The following is an 18,885-nucleotide window of genomic DNA, read 5'->3' as shown; positions in this document are numbered from 1 at the left end:
ATCAAGGCAGGACAGCTGTGGTGTGGTGTGTATGGGCCGAATCAAGGCAGGACAGCTGTGGTGTGGTGTGTATGGGCTGAATCAAGGCAGGACAGCTGTGGTGTGGTGTGTATGGGCTGAATCAAGGCAGGACAGCTGTGGTGTGCTGTGTGTGGGCTGAATCAAGGCAGTGGGGGTGCAGGCCGTAGAGTGGGGAATACCCAATGATCAGCCATTCCTGGAGCAAACTCGGAGGCAATTTGATTCGGCAGAACTGAGGTGAACAGAGTTGAAGTGGCGGGGCCCGGACTCAGGCCTGCGGTTTGAGCAAGTAAAGTGCCAAGCTGAATTCGAAAAGTTGGGTATGGGCCGAATTGAGATGGCAGGGCACTAGCCTGAGAGCATATGGAGTGGCAAGTCCAGAAGCAAGGTCTGAACGATTTAAGCACTAGGCCAGAATGAGAAAAGGACAGAGTGTCAGGGCCAGAGGTGAGGCACAGGCCGGTTCAAATTGCTGCCCCATGAGGTTGACTCACTTCCACGCTGAACTTCAACTCGTTACTTGGCGAGGTTTACTCATCTCTGACTATGGCCTGTAACTATCACAGTGTGAGTTCGCCATTGTGAACTTCAGTTCTGAATGCTATTTGCCGCCTTTTATTGTTTGCTGGTACCTTCCCTGCAGCACATGGGCTCTTGTTAAGTATCCCCAAGTGCAGCACCTTGTAAGAGACCCTCTGAGAATCCTAATGAACAACACCCACTGGCTCTCCTTTATCTATTCTACCTGTTATTTCCGCAAAGAATTCCAGCAGATTTGTCAGGCAAGGCTTCCCCTTGAGAAAACTCTGCTGATTTTGGCCTATTTTATCATGTTCCTCCAAGTACCCCTCACATCATCATTAATAATAAACTCCAACATCTTCCCAACCACTGAGGTCAGGCTAAATGGTTTATAATTTCCTTTCTTCTGCCTCCCTCCCTTTTTAAAGAGTAGAGTGACACTTGCAATTTTCGAGTCCTCTGGAAGCATTCCCGAATCTAGTGATTCTTGAAAGATTATTACTAATGCCTCCACAGTCTCTGCAGCTACCTCTTTCAGAACCCTGGGTGTAGTGCATCTGGTCCAGGTGACTCGTCTACCTTCAGACTTTTGAGATTCCTAAGAACCTTCTCCTAATAGACAATAGGTGCAGGAGTAGGCCATTCGGCCCTTCGAGCCAGCACCGCCATTCACTGTTATGGCTGATCATCCACAATCAGTACCCTGTTCCTGCCTTCTCCCCATATCCCTCGACTCCACTGTCTTTAAGAGCTGTATCTCACTCTTTCTTGAAAGCATCCAGAGAATTGGCCTCCACTGCCTTCTGAGGCAGAGCATTCCACAGATCCTCAACCCTCTGTGTGAAAAAGTTTTTCCTCAACTCCATTCTAAATGGCCTACCCCTTATTCTTAAACTGTGGCCTTTGGTTCTGGACTCCCCCAACATCGGGAACATGTTTCCTACCTCTAGCGTGACCAATCCCTTAATAATCTTATACCTTTCAATCAGATCCCCTCTTATCCTTCTAAATTCCAGTGTATACAAGCCCAGTCGCTCCAATCTTTCAACATATGACAGTCCCGCCATCCTGGGAATTAACCTCGTAAACCTACGGTTCACTCCCTCAGTGGCAAGTATGTCCTTCCTCAAATTTGGAGACCGAAACTGCACACAGTATTCCAGGTGTGGTCTCACCAGGGCCCTGTACAGCTGCAGAAGGACCTCTTTGCTCTTATACTCAACTCCCCTTGTTATGAAGGCGAACATGCCATTAGCTTTCTTCACTGCCTGCTGTACCTGCATGCTTACTTTCAGTAACTGATGAACAAGGACACCTAGATCTCGTTATACTTCCCCTTTTCCTAACTTGACACCATTCAGATAGTAATCTGCCTTCCTGTTCTTGCCACCAAAGTGGATAACCTCACATTTATCCACATTAAACTGCATCTGCCATGTATCTGCCCACTCACCCAACCTGTCCAAGTCACCTTGGATTCTCATAACATCCTCCTCACATTTCACACTGTCACCCAGCTTTGTGTCATCTGCAGATTTGCTAATGTTACTTTTAATCCCTTCATCTAAATCATTAATGTATATTGTAAATAGCTGTGGTCCCAACACTGAGCCTTGCGGTACCCCACTAGTCGCTGCCTGCCATTCTGAAAAGGACCCGTTAATCCCTACTCTTTGTTTCCTGTCTGCCAACCAATTTTCTATCCATGTCAGTAGCCTACCCCCAATACCATGTGTTCTAATCTTGCCCACTAACCTCCTATGTGGGACCCTATAAAAGGCTTTCTGAAAGTCCAGGTACACTACATCCACGGGCTTTCCCTTGTCCATTTTCATAGTTACATCCTCAAAAATTTCAGAAGATTAGTCAAGCATGATTTCCCCTTCGTAAATCCATGCTGACTCAAACCTATCCTGCTACTGCTATCCAAATATGCCGGTATTTCATCTTTTATAATTGACTCCAGCATCTTCCCCACCACTGATGTCAGACTAACTGGTCTATAATTCCCTGTTTTCTCTCTCCCTCCTTTCTTAAAAAGTGGGATAACATTAGCTACCCTCCAATCCACAGGAACTGATCCTGAATCTGTAGAACATTGGAAAATGATTACCAATGCATCCACGATTTCTAGAGCCACCTCCTTAAGTACCCTGGGATGCAGACCATCAGGCCCTGGGGATATATCAGCCTTCAGTCCCATCTGTCTTTCCAACAACATTTTCTGCCTAACATAAATTTCCTTCAGTTCCTCCCTTACCCTAGATCCTCTGGCCACTATTACATCTGGGAGATTGTTTGTGTCTTCCCTAGTGAAGACAGATCCAAAGTACCTGTTCAGCTTGTCTGTAATTACAATGACAGTCACTTCTTCCCTCAACACTGTCGTATTTCTGGCATACTGCTAGTGTCTTCCTCAGTGAAGACTGACACAAAATACTTGTTAAGTTTGTCTACCATTTCTTTGTCCCCCATTACTACCTCTCCAATTTCCAAGCTGGAAGCCAGAAACCTTGGAGCATCAGATAAAGAGGCAGGGATGAGTTGGGCGGAGTGGTGGGGGGTGCGGAATGCTGTCAGAGGGCATAATATTTGCAGCTAAATACTATTTAAGAGACTCTCAGAAAGGCACAGGGATGAAAGAAGAGCGAAGGGTATACGGAAGGGGAATGTTAGATTGATCTTGGAGTAGGGTAAAATATCAGCACAACATTGTGGACTGAAGGGCTGGAGTAGGAATGGCTACCTGTCTTTAGCTCCCCGTGCATGTTCCAGACACTGACTGATTTCATACACCTCAGTCAACCTATTGGCTTTGACCAAATAGCCCTCTCTCCTGGGTCTGTGGTGGGTCACGCCCATTCCAGTCTTGAGCACATAATCTGAGTTGACAGTGCAGGCCTGAGCCAGTGCTTTACCAATAAACAGGCCTTGCCTTCTCTCTGGTGGACAACTTGGTAAAAAAAATAAGGCAATGCTGCCGATTTGGTCAATTTAACCCATCAACTATTATAACAAAGAACATATTATATTGTTGCTTACTCAATTAATGTGTGGTAGGACTTATTTACGTTTTTTTCAGTGTTTCCAGCATTATAAACTATTTATTCACTGTAAATTATTTTGGGATGAATGAATGTAAAAATGCAATTTTATTTCATGATCATCAAAAACATAAAATCTCTGCATTTGGGATCCAAATATAAAATTCTACAAAATGCCGATAATTTTTCAAGTAGATGCCAAGCTTGTTGTGATGAAATCACCTCTTCTAAACAGTTGTTGACTGACTGTGTCTAAAGACAGGGATCTGAGGGGGCAGTAAAAGAATGCAGAACCCATGGATGCATGAATTCCCAAAACAACACCACAAAGACTTTGATGTCTTTCAAAACCAGCTGACAGAGAGGCCATTGTCACAATCCAACTCGATGAGTAATAACAAGCATGACCAGCTCGAAGCAGTGGCTGATATGTCAAACTCCACACTACCGTCATAAACCTGATACTCCTGGAATGGGATTAACAGGGCAGGGCGACTACACATGTGCATGGTGATTCAATGGGTGATAGTGTGGATTAAATTTCCATTCAGCATGGAGCTGTGACACTGATGGGCTGGATGCTCTCTTCTTGGGGTTCCTGTTTGTGTTCCTCACTGCAGTGACTTCAGGTAGATTCATCTTCTAAATGGTGAAATTAGTAAATGAGTCAGGGAAACAAATGTTCAGTAATTTAAAATGTGGCAAGATAGTATTATGAGAAAAGGGAGCACATGGCCACTGAGGCCAAAAAGATAGTGTTAGTGTGTCTATAACGGTGTGAGTGTGCGCTTGTATCTGTCTATATCAGTGTTAGTGTGCGCTTGTATCTGTCTATATCAGTGTTAGTGTGCCCTTCTATCTGTCTATATCAGTGTCAGTGTGCGCTTGTATCTGTCTATATCAGTGTTAGTGTGTGCTTGTATCTGTCTATATCAGCGTTAGTGTGCGCTTGTATCTGTCTATATCAGTGTTAGTGTGGACTTGTATCTGTCTATATCAGTGTTAGTGTGCCCTTCTATCTGTCTATATCAGTGTCAGTGTGCGCTTGTGTCTGTCTATATCAGTGTTAGTGTGTGCTTGTATCTGTCTATATCAGTGTTAGTGTGTGCTTGTATCTGTCTATATCAGTGTGTGTGCGCTTGTATCTGTCTATATCAGTGTTAGTGTGCGCTTGTATCTGCCTATATCAGCATTAGTGTGCACTTATATCTGTCTATATCAGTGTGAGTGTGCACTTGTATCTGTCTATATCAGCGTTTCTGTGCGCTTGTATCTGTCTATATCAGTGTTAGTGTGCGCTTGTATCTGCCTGTATTAGTGTTGGTGAGCGCTTGTATCTGTCTGTATCAGCGTGAGTGTGCGCTTGTATCTGTCTCTATCTGTGTTTGTGTGTGCTTGTATCTGTCTGTATCAGTGTTAGTGTGCACTTGTATCTGCCTGTATTAGTGTTGGTGAGTGCTTGTATCTGTCTGTATTAGTGTGAGTGTGCAGTTGTATCTGTCTGTATCAGTGTTCGTCTGTGCTTGTATCTGTCTGTATCAGTGTTTGCACTTGTAGCTGTCTATATCAGTGTGTGTATGAGCTTGTATCTGTCTATATCAGTGTCAGTGTGCGCTTGTATCTGTCTATATCAGTGTGAGTGTGCGCTTGTATCTGTCTATGTCGGTGTGAGTGTGCGCTTGTATCTGTCTATGTCGGTGTGAGTGTGCACTTGTATCTGTCAGTGTCTGTTTGCGTTTGTATTTGTCTATATCGGTGTCTGTGTGAGTGTGCGCTTGTATCTGCCTATATCGATGTTTGTGTGCGTTTGTATCTGCCTATATCGGTGTTTGTGTGCAGTTATATCTGTCTATATCAGCGTGACTGTGTGCTTGTATCTGTCTATAATGGTGTGAGTGTGCCCTTGTATCTGTCTGTATCGGTGTGACTGTGCCCTTGTATCTGTCTGTATCGGTGTGAGTGTGCATTTGTATCTGTCTATATCGGTGTTTGTGTGCGTTTGTATCTGTATATATTGATGTTTGTGTACGTTCGTATGTGTATATATCAGCGTGAGTGTGCGCTTGTATCTGTCTGTATCGGTGTTTGTGTGCACTTGTGTCTGTCTATATCGGTTTGAGTGTGCGTTTGTATCTGAATATATCGGTGTTTGTGTGTGTTTGTATCTGTGTATATCAGCGTGAGTGTGCATTTGTACCTGTCTATATCGGTGTTTGTGTGCGTTTGTATCTGTCTATATCGGTGTTTGTGTGCCCTTGTATCTGTCTATATCGGTGTGAGTGTGTGTTTGTATCTGTCTATATTGGTGTTGGTGTGCATTTGTACCTGTCTATATCGGCGTCAGTGTGCGCTTGTATCTGTCTATATCGGCGTCAGTGTGCGCTTGTATCTGTCTATATCGGCGTCTGTGTGCGCTTGTATCTGTCTATATCGGCGTCAGTGTGCGCTTGTATCTGTCTATATCGGCGTTTCTGTGCCCTTGTATCTGCCTGTATCGGTATTAGTGTGCCCTTGTATCTGCCTGTATCAGCGTTAGTGTGCACTTGTATCTGTCTGTATCAGTGTGAGTGTGCGCTTGTATCTGTCTGTATCAGTGTTTGCGCTTGTATCTGTCTGTATCAGTGTTTGCACTTGTATCTGTCTATATCAGTGTGTGTCTGAGCTTGTATCTGTCTATATCAGTGTGAGTGTGTGCTTGTATCTGTCTATACCAGTGTGACTGTGCGCTTGTATCTGTCTATATCAGTGTGAGTATGTGCTGGTATCTGTCTGTATCAGTGTTTGTCTGCGCTTGTATCTGTCTGTATCAGCGTTTGCTTGCTCTTATATCTGTCTATATCAGTGTTTGTGTGCCCTTGTATCTGTCTATGTCAGTGTTAGTGTGCACTTGTATCTGTCAGTATCAGTGTGAGTGTGCGCTTGTATCTGTCTGTATCAGTATGAGAGTGCACTTGTATCTGTCTGTATCAGTATGAGAGTGCACTTGTATCTGTCTGTACCAGTGCTTGTGTGCCCTTGTATCTGTCTGTATCCATGTTTGTGTGCTCTTGTGTCTGCCTATGTCGGTGTTAGTGTGCACTTGTGTCTGTCTATGTCGGAGTGAGTGTGCGCTTGTATCTGTCGGTGTCTGTTTTCGTTTGTATCTGTCTATATTGGTGTCTGTGTGAGTGTGCGCTTGTATCTGTCTATATCAACGTGAGTGTGCGCTTGTATCTGTCTATATCAGTGTGAGTGTGCATTTGTAACTGTCTATATCGGTGTTTGTGTGTGTTTGTATCTGTCTATATCAGTGTGAGTGTGCGCTTGTATCTGTATCGGTGTTTGTGTGCACTTGTGTCTGTCTATATCGGTGTGAGTGTGCGATTGTATCTGAATATATCGGTGTTTGTGTGTGTTTGTGTCTGTCTATATTAGCATGAGTGTGCACTTGTATCTGTCTGTAGTGGCGTGAGTGTGCGCTTGTATCTGTCTATATCAGTGTGAGTGTGCATTTGTATCTGTATATATCAGTGTTTGTGTGCGTTTGTATCTGTCTATATCAGCGTGAGTGTGCTCTTGTATCTGTGTATATCAGGTTTAGTGTGCCCTTGCATCTGTCTATATCAGTGTGTGTCTGTGGATGTATCTGTCTATATCGGCACTGGTGTGCCCCTGTATCTGTCTATATCGGCGTTTGTGTGCGCTTGTATCTGTCTATATCGGTGTTCGTATGCATTTGTACCTGTCTATATCGGTGTTTGTGTGCGTTTGTACCTGTCTATATCGGTGTTTGTGTGCGCTTGTATCTGCCTATATCGGTGTGTGTTCACTTGTATCTGTCTATATATTGGTGTGAGTATGCATTTGTATATATCGGTGTTTGTGTGCGCTTTATATCGGTGTGAGTGTGCGTTTGTATCTGTCTATATTGGTGTTGGTGTGCGTTTGAATCTGTCTATATCGGCGTCTGTGTGCACTTGTATCTGTCTATATCGGCGTCTGTGTGCGATTTTATGTGTCTATATCAGCGTCTGTGTGCGCTTGTATCTGTCTATATCCACGTCTGTGTGCGCTTGTATCTGTCTATATCAGTGTTAGTGTGTGTTTGTATCTGTCTATATCAGTGTTACTGTGTGTTGGTATCTGTCTATATCAGTGTTAGTGTGCGCTTGTATCTGTCTATGTCGGTGTGAGTGTGCGTTTGTATCTGTCTATATTGGTGTTGGTGTGCATTTGAATCTGTCCATATCGGCGTCTGTGTGCACTTGTATCTGTCTATATCGGCGTCAGTGTGCGCTTGTATCTGTCTATATCGGCGTTTCTGTGCCCTTGTATCTGCCTGTATCGGTATTAGTGTGCCCTTGTATCTGCCTGTATCAGCGTTAGTGTGCACTTGTATCTGTCTGTATCAGTGTGAGTGTGCGCTTGTATCTGTCTGTATCAGTGTTTGCGCTTGTATCTGTCTGTATCAGTGTTTGCACTTGTATCTGTCTATATCAGTGTGTGTCTGAGCTTGTATCTGTCTATATCAGTGTGAGTGTGCGCTTGTATCTGTCTATACCAGTGTGACTGTGCGCTTGTATCTGTCTATATCAGTGTGAGTATGTGCTGGTATCTGTCTGTATCAGTGTTTGTCTGCGCTTGTATCTGTCTGTATCAGTGTTTGTCTGTGCTTGTATCTGTCTGTATCAGCGTTTGCTTGCTCTTATATCTGTCTATATCAGTGTTTGTGTGCCCTTGTATCTGTCTATGTCAGTGTTAGTGTGCACTTGTATCTGTCAGTATCAGTGTGAGTGTGCGCTTGTATCTGTCTGTATCAGTATGAGAGTGCACTTGTATCTGTCTGTATCAGTATGAGAGTGCACTTGTATCTGTCTGTACCAGTGCTTGTGTGCCCTTGTATCTGTCTGTATCCATGTTTGTGTGCTCTTGTGTCTGCCTATGTCGGTGTTAGTGTGCACTTGTGTCTGTCTATGTCGGAGTGAGTGTGCGCTTGTATCTGTCGGTGTCTGTTTTCGTTTGTATCTGTCTATATTGGTGTCTGTGTGAGTGTGCGCTTGTATCTGCCTATATCGATGTTTGTGTGCGTTTGTATCTGTCTATATCAGTGTTTGTGTGCAGTTGTATCTGTCTATATCAGCGTGAGTGTGCGCTTGTATCTGTCTATATCAGTGTGAGTGTGCATTTGTAACTGCCTATATCGGTGTTTGTGTGCGTTTGTATCTGTCTATATCAGTGTGAGTGTGCGCTTGTATCTGTCTATATCAGTGTGAGTGTGCATTTGTAACTGTCTATATCGGTGTTTGTGTGCATTTGTATCTGTCTATATCGGTGTGAGTGTGCGATTGTATCTGAATATATCGATGTTTGTGTGTGTTTGTGTCTGTCTATATTAGCATGAGTGTGCACTTGTATCTGTCTGTAGCGGCGTGAGTGTGCGCTTGTATCTGTCTATATCAGTGTGAGTGTGCATTTGTATCTGTATATATCAGTGTTTGTGTGCTTTTGTATCTGTCTATATCAGCGTGAGTGTGCTCTTGTATCTGTGTATATCAGGTTTAGTGTGCCCTTGCATCTGTCTATATCAGTGTGTGTCTGTGGATGTATCTGTCTATATCGGCACTGGTGTGCCCTTGTATCTGTCTATTTCGGCGTCTGTGTGCGCTTGTATCTGTCTATATCGGCGTCTGTGTGCGCTTGTATCTGTCTATATCAGTGTTAGTGTGTGTTTGTATCTGTCTATATCAGTGTTACTGTGTGTTGGTATCTGTCTATATCAGTGTTAGTGTGCGCTTGTATCTGTCTATGTCAGTGTGAGTGCGCGCTTGTATCTGTCTATATTGGTGTTAGTGTGCGCTTGTATCTGTCTATGTCGGTGTGAGTGTGCGCTTGTATCTGTCGGTGTCTGTTCACGTTTGTATCTGTCTATATCGGTGTCTGTGTGAGTGTGCGCTTGTATCTGCCTATATCGATGTTTGTGTGCATTTGTATCTGCCTATATCGGTGTTTGTGTGCAGTTGTATCTGTCTATATCAGCGTGAGTGTGCGCTTGTATCTGTCTATAATGGTGTGAGTGTGCCCTTGTATCTGTCTATATCGGTGTGAGTGTGCATTTTATCTGTCTATATCGGTGTTTGTGTGCGTTTGTATCTGTATATATCGATGTTTATGTGCGTTTGTATCTGTCTATATCAGCGTGAGTGTGCGCTTGTATCTGTCTGTATCAGTGTTTGTGTGCGCTTGTGTCTGTCTATATCGGTGTGAGTGTGCGTTTGTATCTGACTATATCGGTGTTTGTGTGTGTTTGTATCTGTCTATATCAGCGTGAGTGTGCGCTTGTACCTGGCTATATCGGTGTTCGTATGCGTTTGTACCTGTCTATATCAGTGTTTATGTGCGTTTGTATCTGTCTATATCGGTGTTTGTGTGCGCTTGTATCTGCCTATATCGGTGTGAGTGTGCACTTGTATCTGTCTATATATTGGTGTCAGTGTGCATTTGTATCTGTATATATCGGTGTTTGTGTGCGCTTTATATCAGTGTGAGTGTGCGTTTGTATCTGTCTATATTGGTGTTGGTGTGCATTTGAATCTGTCTATATCGGCGTCTGTGTGCGCTTGTATCTGTCTATATCGGCATCAGTGTGCGCTTGTATCTGTCTATATCGGCATCAGTGTGTGCTTGTATCTGTCTATATCGGCGTTTCTGTGCCCTTGTATCTGCCTGTATCAGTGTTAGTGTGCACTTGTATCTGTATCAGTATGAGAGTGCACTTGTATCTGTCTGTACCAGTGCTTGTGTGCCCTTGTATCTGTCTGTATCCATGTTTGTGTGCGCTTGTATCTGCCTATATTGGTGATAGTGTGCGCTTGTATCTGCCTATGTCGGTGTTAGTGTGCACTTGTATCTGTCTATGTCAGAGTGAGATTGCGCTTGTATCTGTCTATGTTGGTGTGAGAGTGCACTTGTATCTGTCTGTACCAGTGCTTGTGTGCCCTTGTATCTGTCTGTATCCATGTTTGTGTGCGCTTGTATCTGCCTATATTGGTGTTAGTGTGTGCTTGTATCTGCCTATGTCGGTGTTTGTGTGTGCTTGTATCTGAATATATCGGTGTTTGTGTGTGTTTGTATTTGTCTATATCAGCGTGAGTGTGCACTTGTACCTGACTATATCGGTGTTCGTATGCTTTTGTATCTGTCTATATCAGTGTTTGTGTGCGTTTGTATCTGTCTATATCGGTGTTTGTGTGCGCTTGTATCTGCCTATATCGATGTGAGTGTGCACTTGTATCTGTCTATATATTGGTGTCAGTGTGCATTTGTATCAGTATATATATTGGTGTTTGTGTGCGCTTTATATCGGTGTGAGTGTGTGTTTGTATCTGTCTATATTGGTGTTGGTGTGCATTTGAATCTGTCTATATCGGCGTCTGTGTGCGCTTGTATCTGTCTATATCGGCATCAGTGTGCGCTTGTATCTGTCTATATCGGCGTTTCTGTGCCCTTGTGTCTGCCTGTATCAGCGTTAGTGTGCACTTGTATCTGTCTGTATCAGTGTGAGTGTGCGCATGTATCTGTCTGTATCAGTGTTTGTCTGCGCTTGTATCTGTCTGTATCAGTGTTTGCACTTGTATCTATCTATATCAGTGTGTGTCTAAGCTTGTATCTGTCTATATCAGTGTGAGTGTGCGCTTGTATCTGTCTATATCAGTGTGAGTGTGCGCTTGTATCTGTCTATATCAGTGTTAGTGTGCGCTTATATCTGTATCAGTGTTTGTCTGTGCTTGTATCTGTCAGTATCAGTGTGAGTGTGCACTTGTATCTGTCTGTATCAGTATGAGAGTGCACTTGTATCTGTCTGTCCCAGTGCTTGTGTGCCCTTGTATCTGTCTGTATCCATGTCTGTGTGCGCTTGTATCTGCCTATATTGGTGTTAGTGTGCGCTTGTATCTGCCTATGTCGGTGTTAGTGTGCACTTGTATCTGTCTATGTCGGAGTGAGTGTGCACTTGTATCTGTCTATGTCGGTGTGAGTGTGCGCTTGTATCTGTCAGTGTCTGTTTGCGTTTGTATCTCTTTATGTCAGTGTCTGTGTGAGTGTGCGCTTGTATCTGCCTATATCGATGTTTGTGTGCGTTTGTATCTGCCTATATCAGTGTTTGTGTGCAGTTATATCTGTCTATATCAGCGTGAGTGTGCGCTTGTATCTGTCTATAATGGTGTGAGTGTGCCCTTGTATCTGTCTATATCGGTGTGAGTGTGCATTTGTTTCTGTATATTATGATGTTTGTGTGCGATTGTATCTGTCTATATCAGCGTGAGTGTGCGCTTGTATCTGCCTGTATCGGTGTTTGTGTGCGCTTGTGTCTGTCTATATTGGTGTGACTGTGCGTTTGTATCTGAATATATCGGTGTTTGTGTGTGTTTGTATCTGTCTATATCAGCGTGAGTGTGCGCTTGTACCTGTCTATATCGGTGTTTGTATGCGTTTGTACCTGTCTATATCGGTGATTGTGTGCGTTTGTATCTGTCTATTTCGGTGTTTGTGTGCGATTGTATCTGCCTATATCGGTGTGAGTGTGCACTTGTATGTGTCTACATATTGGTGTGAGTGTGCGTTTGTATCTGTATATATCGGTGTTTGTGTGCATTTGTATCTGTCTATATCGGTGTTTGTGTGCGCTTGTATCTGCCTATATCGGTGTGAGTGTGCACTTGTATCTGTCTATATTGGTGTTGGTGTGCGTTTGAATCTGTCTATATCGGTGTTTGTGTGTGCTTGCACCTGTCTATATCGGCGTCTGTGTGCGCTTGTATCTGTCTATATCGGCGTCTGTGTGCGCTTGTATCTGTCTATATCGGCGTCTGTGTGCGCTTGCATCTGTCTATATCAGCATCAGTGTGCGCTTGTATCTGTCTATATCGGCGTTTGTGTGCGCTTGTATCTGCCTATATTGGTGTGAGTGTGCACTTGTATCTGTCTATATATTGGTGTGAGTATGCATTTGTATCTGTATATATCGGTGTGAGTGTGCGTTTGTATCTGTCTATATTGGTGTTGGTGTGCATTTGAATCTGTCTATATCGGCGTCTGTGTGCGCTTGTATCTGTCTATATCGGCATCTGTGTGCGCTTGTATCTGTCTATATCGGCGTCTGTGTGCGCTTGTATCTGTCAATATCGGCATCAGTGTGCCCTTGTATCTGTCTATATCGGCGTTTGTGTACCCTTGTATCTGCCTGTATTGGCATTGGTGTGCCCTTGAACCTGCCTGTATCAGCGTTAGTGTGCGCTTGTATCTGTCTGTATCAGTGTGAGTGTGCGCTTGTATCTGTCTGTATCAGTGTTTGTCTGTGCTTGTATCTGTCTGTATCAGCCTTTGCACTTGTATCTGTCTATATCAGTGTGTGAGCTTGTATCTGTCTCTATCAGTGTGTGTCTGAGCTTGTATCTGTCTATATCAGTGTTAGTGTGCGCTTGTATCTGTCTGTATCAGTGTGAGTATGCGCTGGTATCTGTCTGTATCAGTGTTTGTCTGCGCTTGTATCTGTCTGTATCAGCATGAGTGTGCGCTTGTATCTGTCTGTATCAGCATGAGTGTGCGCTTGTATCTGTCTATATCAGCGTTTGTGTGCCCTTGTATCTGTATCAGTGTTAGTGCACGCTTGTATCTGTCTGTATCAGCGTTTGTTTGCCCTTATATCTGTCTATATCAGTGTTTGTGTGCCCTTGTACCTGCCTGGATCGGCATTAGTGTGCCCTTGTATCTGCCTGTATCAGCGTTAGTGTGCGCTTGTATCTGTCTGTATCAGTGTTAGTGCACGCTTGTATCTGTCTATATCAGTGTTACTGTGTGTTTGTATCTGTCTATATCAGTGTTTGTGTGAGCTTGTATCTGTCTATATCAGTGTTACTATGTGTTTGTATCTGACTATATCAGTGTTACAATGTGTTTGTATCTGACTATATCAGAGTTTGTGTGAGCTTGTATCTGTCTGTATCAGTGTTTGTCTGCGCTTGTATCTGTCTGTATCAGCGTTTGCACTTGTATCTGTCTATATCAGTGTGTGTCTGAGGTTGTATCTGTCTATATCAGTGTTAGTGTGCGCTTGTATCTGTTTGTATCAGTGTGAGTATGCGCTGGTATCTGTCTGTATCAGTGTTTGTCTGCGCTTGTATCTGACTGTATCAGCGTTTGTTTGCCCTTATATCTGTCTACATCAGTGTTTGTGTGCCCTTGTATCTGCCTGGATCGGCATTAGTGTGCCCTTGTATCTGCCTGTATCAGCGTTAGTGTGCGCTTTTATCTGCCTGTATCAGTGTGAGTGTGCGCTTGTATCTGTCTGTATCAGTGTGAGTATGCGCTGGTATCTGTCTATATCACTGTTTGTGTGCCCTTGTATCTGTCTATGTCAGTGTTAGTGTGCACTTGTATCTGTCTATATCAGTGTTAGTGTGTGTTTGTATCTGTCTATATCAGTGTTTGTGTGAGCTTGTATCTGTCTGTATCAGTGTTTGTCTGCGCTTGTATCTGTCTGTATCAGCGTTTGCACTTGTATCTGTCTATATCAGTGTGTGTCTGAGCTTGTATCTGTCTATATCAGTGTGTGTCTGAGCTTGTGTCTGCCTGTATCAGTGTTAGTGTGCGCTTGTATCTGTCTGTATCAGTGTGAGTATGCGCTGGTATCTGTGTATATCAGTGTTTGTGTGCCCTTGTATCTGTCTATGTCAGTGTTAGTGTGCACTTGTATCTGTCTATATCAGTGTTAGTGTGTGTTTGTATCTGTCTATATCAGTGTTACTGTGTGTTTGTATCTGACTATATCAGTGTTTGTGTGAGCTTGTATCTGTCTATATCAGTGTTACTATGTGTTTGTATCTGACTATATCAGTGTTTGTGTGAGCTTGTATCTGTCTGTATCAGTGTTTGTCTGCGCTTGTATCTGTCTGTATCAGCGTTTGCACTTGTATCTGTCTATATCAGTGTTTGTCTGCGCTTGTATCTGTCTGTATCAGCATGAGTGTGCACTTGTATCTGTCTGTATCAGCATGAGTGTGCGCTTGTATCTGTCTATATCAGCGTTTGTGTGCCCTTGTATCTGTATCAGTGTTAGTGCATGCTTGTATCTGTCTGTATCAGCGTTTGTTTGCCCTTATATCTGTCTATATCAGTGTTTGTGTGTCCTTGTATCTGTCTATGTCAGTGTTAGTGTGCACTTGTATCTGTCTATATCAGTGTTAGTGTGTGTTTGTATCTGTCTATATCAGTGTTACTGTGTGTTTGTATCTGTCTATATCAGTGTTTGTGTGAGCTTGTATCTGTCTATATCAGTGTTACTATGTGATTGTATCTGACTATATCAGTGTTTGTGTGAGCTTGTATCTGTCTGTATCAGTGTTTGCCTGCGCTTGTATCCGCCTGTATCGGCATTAGTGTGCCCTTGTATCTGCCTGTATTAGCGTTAATGTGCACTTGTATCTGTCTGTATCAGTGTGAGTGTGCGCTTGTATCTGTCTGTATCAGTGTTTGTCTGCGCTTGTATCTGTCTGTATCAGTGTTTGTCTGTGCTTGTATCTGTCTGTGTCAGCATGAGTGTGCACTTGTATCTGTCTATATCAGCGTTTGTGTGCCCTTGTATCTGTCTGTATCAGTGTTAGTGCACGCTTGTATCTGTCTGTATCAGCATTTCTTTGCCCTTATATCTGTCTATATCAGTGTTTGTGTGCACTTGTATCTGTCTATATCAGTGTTAGTATGTGTTTGTATCTGTCTATATCAGTGTTACTATGTGTTTGTATCTGTCTATATCAGTATTTGTGTGAGCTTGTATCTGTCTATATCAGTGTTTGTATGAGCTTGTATCTGCCTATATTGGTGTTAGTGTGCGCTTGTATCTGTCTATGTCGGTGTGAGTGTGCGCTTGTATCTGTCGGTGTCTGTTTGCGTTTGTATCTGTCTATATCGGTGTCTGTGTGAGTGTGCGCTTGTATCTGCCTATATCGATGCTTGTGTGCGTTTGTATCTGCCTATATCGGTGTTTGTGTGCAGTTATATCTGTCTATATCAGCGTGAGTGTGCGCTTGTATCTGTCTATAATGGTGTGAGTGTGCCCTTGTATCTGTCTATATCGGTGTGAGTGTGCATTTGTTTCTGTATATTATGATGTTTGTGTACGATTGTATCTGTCTATATCAGCGTGAGTGTGCGCTTGTATCTGTCTGTATCGGTGTTTGTGTGAGCTTGTGTCTGTCTATATCGGTGTGAGTGTGCGTTTGTATCTGAATATATCGGTGTTTGTGTTCTTTGTATCTGTCTATATCAGTGTTTGTATGCGCTTGTATCTGTCTATATCAGCATTTGTGTGCACTTGTATCTGTCTATATCAGTGTGTGTCTGAGCTTGTAGCTGTCTATATCAGTGTGAGTGTGCGCTTGTATCTGTCTATATCAGTGATAGTGTGCGCTTGTATCTGCCTGTATCAGTGTTAGTGTGCGCTTGTATCTGCCTGTATCAGTGTTAGTGTGCGCTTGTATCTGTCTGTATCAGTGCGAGTATGCGCTGGTATCTGTCTATATCAGTGTGTGTCTGTGGATGTATCTGTCTATATCGGCACTGGTGTGCCCTTGTATCTGTCTATATCGGCGTTTGTGTGCGCATGCACTTGTCTATATTGGCGTTTGTGTGCGCTTGCACTTGTCTATATCGGTGTTTATGTGCATTTGTACCTGTCTATATCGGTGTTTGTGTGCGCTTGTATCCGCCTATATCGGTGTTTGTGTGCACTTGTATCTGTCTATATCGGTGTGAGTGTGCATTTGTTTCTGTATATTATGATGTTTGTGTACGATTGTATCTGTCTATATCAGCGTGAGTGTGCGCTTGTACCTGTCTATATCGGTGTTTGTATGCGTTTGTATCTGTCTGTATCAGTGTTAGTGTGCGCTTGTATCTGTCTGTATCAGTGTTTGTCTGCGCTTGTATCTGTCTATATCAGCATTTGTGTGCACTTGTATCTGTCTATATCAGTGTGTGTCTGAGTTTGTAGCTGTCTATATCAGTGTGAGTGTGCAGTTATATCTGTCTAAATCAGCGTGAGAGTGCGCTTGTATCTGTCTATAATGGTGTGAGTGTGCCCTTGTATCTGTCTATATCGGTGTGAGTGTGCATTTGTTTCTGGATATTATGATGTTTGTGTGAGCTTGTGTCTGTCTATATCGGTGTGAGTGTGCGTTTGTATCTGAATATATCGGTGTTTGTGTTCTTTGTATCTGTCTATATCAGTGTTTGTATGCGCTTGTATCTGTCTATATCAGCATTTGTGTGCACTTGTATCTGTCTATATCAGTGTGTGTCTGAGCTTGTAGCTGTCTATATCAGTGTGAGTGTGCGCTTTTATCTGTCTATATCAGTGTTAGTGTGCGCTTGTATCTGCCTGTATCAGTGTGAGTGTGCGCTTGTATCTGCCTGTATCAGTGTTAGTGTGCGCTTGTATCTGTCTATATCAGTGTTAGTGTGTGTTTGTATCTGTCTATATCAGTGTTACTGTGTGTTTGTATCTGTCTATATCAGTGTTTGTGTGAGCTTGTATCTGTCTATATCAGTGTTACAATGTGTTTGTATCTGACTATATCATTATTTGTGTGAGCTTGTATCTGTCTGTATCAGTGTTTGTCTGCGCTTGTATCTGTCTGTATCAGCATTTGCACTTGTATCTGTCTATATCAGTGTGTGTCTGAGCTTGTATCTGTCTAATCAGTGTGTGTCTGAGCTTGTATCTGTCTATATCAGTGTTAGTGTGCACTTGTATCTGTCTGTATCAGTGTGAGTATGCGCTCGTATCTGTCTGTATCAGTGTTGGTCTGCGCTTGTATCTGTCTGTATCAGCGTTTGTTTGCCCTTATATCTGTCTATATCAGTGTTTGTGTGCCCTTGTATCTGCCTGTATCAGCATTAGTGTGCTCTTGTATCTGCCTGTATCAACGTTAGTGTGCGATTGTATCTGTATCAGTGTGAGTGTGCGCTTGTATCTGTCTGTATCAGTGTTTGCGCTTGTATCTGTCTGTATCAGTGTTTGCACTTGTATCTGTCTATATTAGTGTGTGTCTGAGCTTGTATCTGTCTATATCAGTGTGAGTGTGCGCTTGTATCTGTCTATATCAGTGTTAGTGTGCGCTTGTATCTACCTGTATCAGTGTTAGTGTGCGCTTGTATCTGTCTGTATCAGTGTTTGTCTGCGCTGGTATCTGTCTATATCAGTGTTTTTCTGCGCTTGTATCTGTCTGTATCGGTGTTTGTCTGCGCTTGTATCTGTCTGTGTCAGCATGAGTGTGCACTTGTATCTGTCTATATCAGCATTTGTGTGCCCTTGTATCTGTCTGTATCAGTGTTAGTGCACGCTTGTATCTGTCTGTATCAGCGTTTCTTTGCCCTTATATCTGTCTATATCAGTGATTGTGTGCACTTGTATCTGTCTATATCAGTGTTAGTATGTGTTTGTATCTGTCTATATCAGTGTTACTATGTGTTTGTATCTGTCTATATCAGTATTTGTGTGAGCTTGTATCTGTCTATATCAGTGTTTGTATGAGCTTGTATCTGCCTATATTGGTGTTAGTGTGCGCTTGTATCTGTCTATGTCGGTGTGAGTGTGCGCTTGTATCTGTCGGTGTCTGTTTGCGTTTGTATCTGTCTATATCGGTGTCTGTGTGAGTGTGCGCTTGTATCTGCCTATATCGATGCTTGTGTGCGTTTGTATCTGCCTATATCGGTGTTTGTGTGCAGTTATATCTGTCTATATCAGCGTGAGTGTGCGCTTGTATCTGTCTATAATGGTGTGAGTGTGCCCTTGTATCTGTCTATATCGGTGTGAGTGTGCATTTGTTTCTGTATATTATGATGTTTGTGTACGATTGTATCTGTCTATATCAGCGTGAGTGTGCGCTTGTATCTGTCTGTATCGGTGTTTGTGTGAGCTTGTGTCTGTCTATATCGGTGTGAGTGTGCGTTTGTATCTGAATATATCGGTGTTTGTGTTCTTTGTATCTGTCTATATCAGTGTTTGTATGCGCTTGTATCTGTCTATATCAGCATTTGTGTGCACTTGTATCTGTCTATATCAGTGTGTGTCTGAGCTTGTAGCTGTCTATATCAGTGTGAGTGTGCGCTTGTATCTGTCTATATCAGTGTTAGTGTGCGCTTGTATCTGCCTGTATCAGTGTTAGTGTGCACTTGTATCTGTCTATATCAGTGTGAGTGTGCGCTTGTATCTGTCTATATCAGTGTTAGTGTGCGCTTGTATCTGCCTGTATCAGTGTTAGTG

General features: G+C 43.1%; 1 protein-coding gene across 1 annotated transcript in view; it reads left to right on the top strand.

Annotated features, from left to right (window-relative positions):
* Nucleotides 1–4,180: 4,180 nt before the first annotated feature.
* Nucleotides 4,181–18,885, top strand: part of itgb4 (integrin, beta 4) — a 181,908-nt gene continuing 167,203 nt past the window's right edge. The window contains exon 1 of the mRNA XM_063030905.1: nt 4,181–4,216. The gene's annotated coding sequence lies outside the window, so the exon portion shown is untranslated. The remainder of the gene's footprint in view (nt 4,217–18,885) is intronic.

This window comes from Mobula hypostoma, chromosome 22 (assembly GCF_963921235.1).
Source record: "Mobula hypostoma chromosome 22, sMobHyp1.1, whole genome shotgun sequence".
Classification (NCBI taxonomy): domain Eukaryota; kingdom Metazoa; phylum Chordata; class Chondrichthyes; order Myliobatiformes; family Myliobatidae; genus Mobula; species Mobula hypostoma.
The sequence above is the reverse complement of the archived record's forward strand: the minus strand, read 5'-3'. Positions and strand labels throughout refer to the sequence as shown.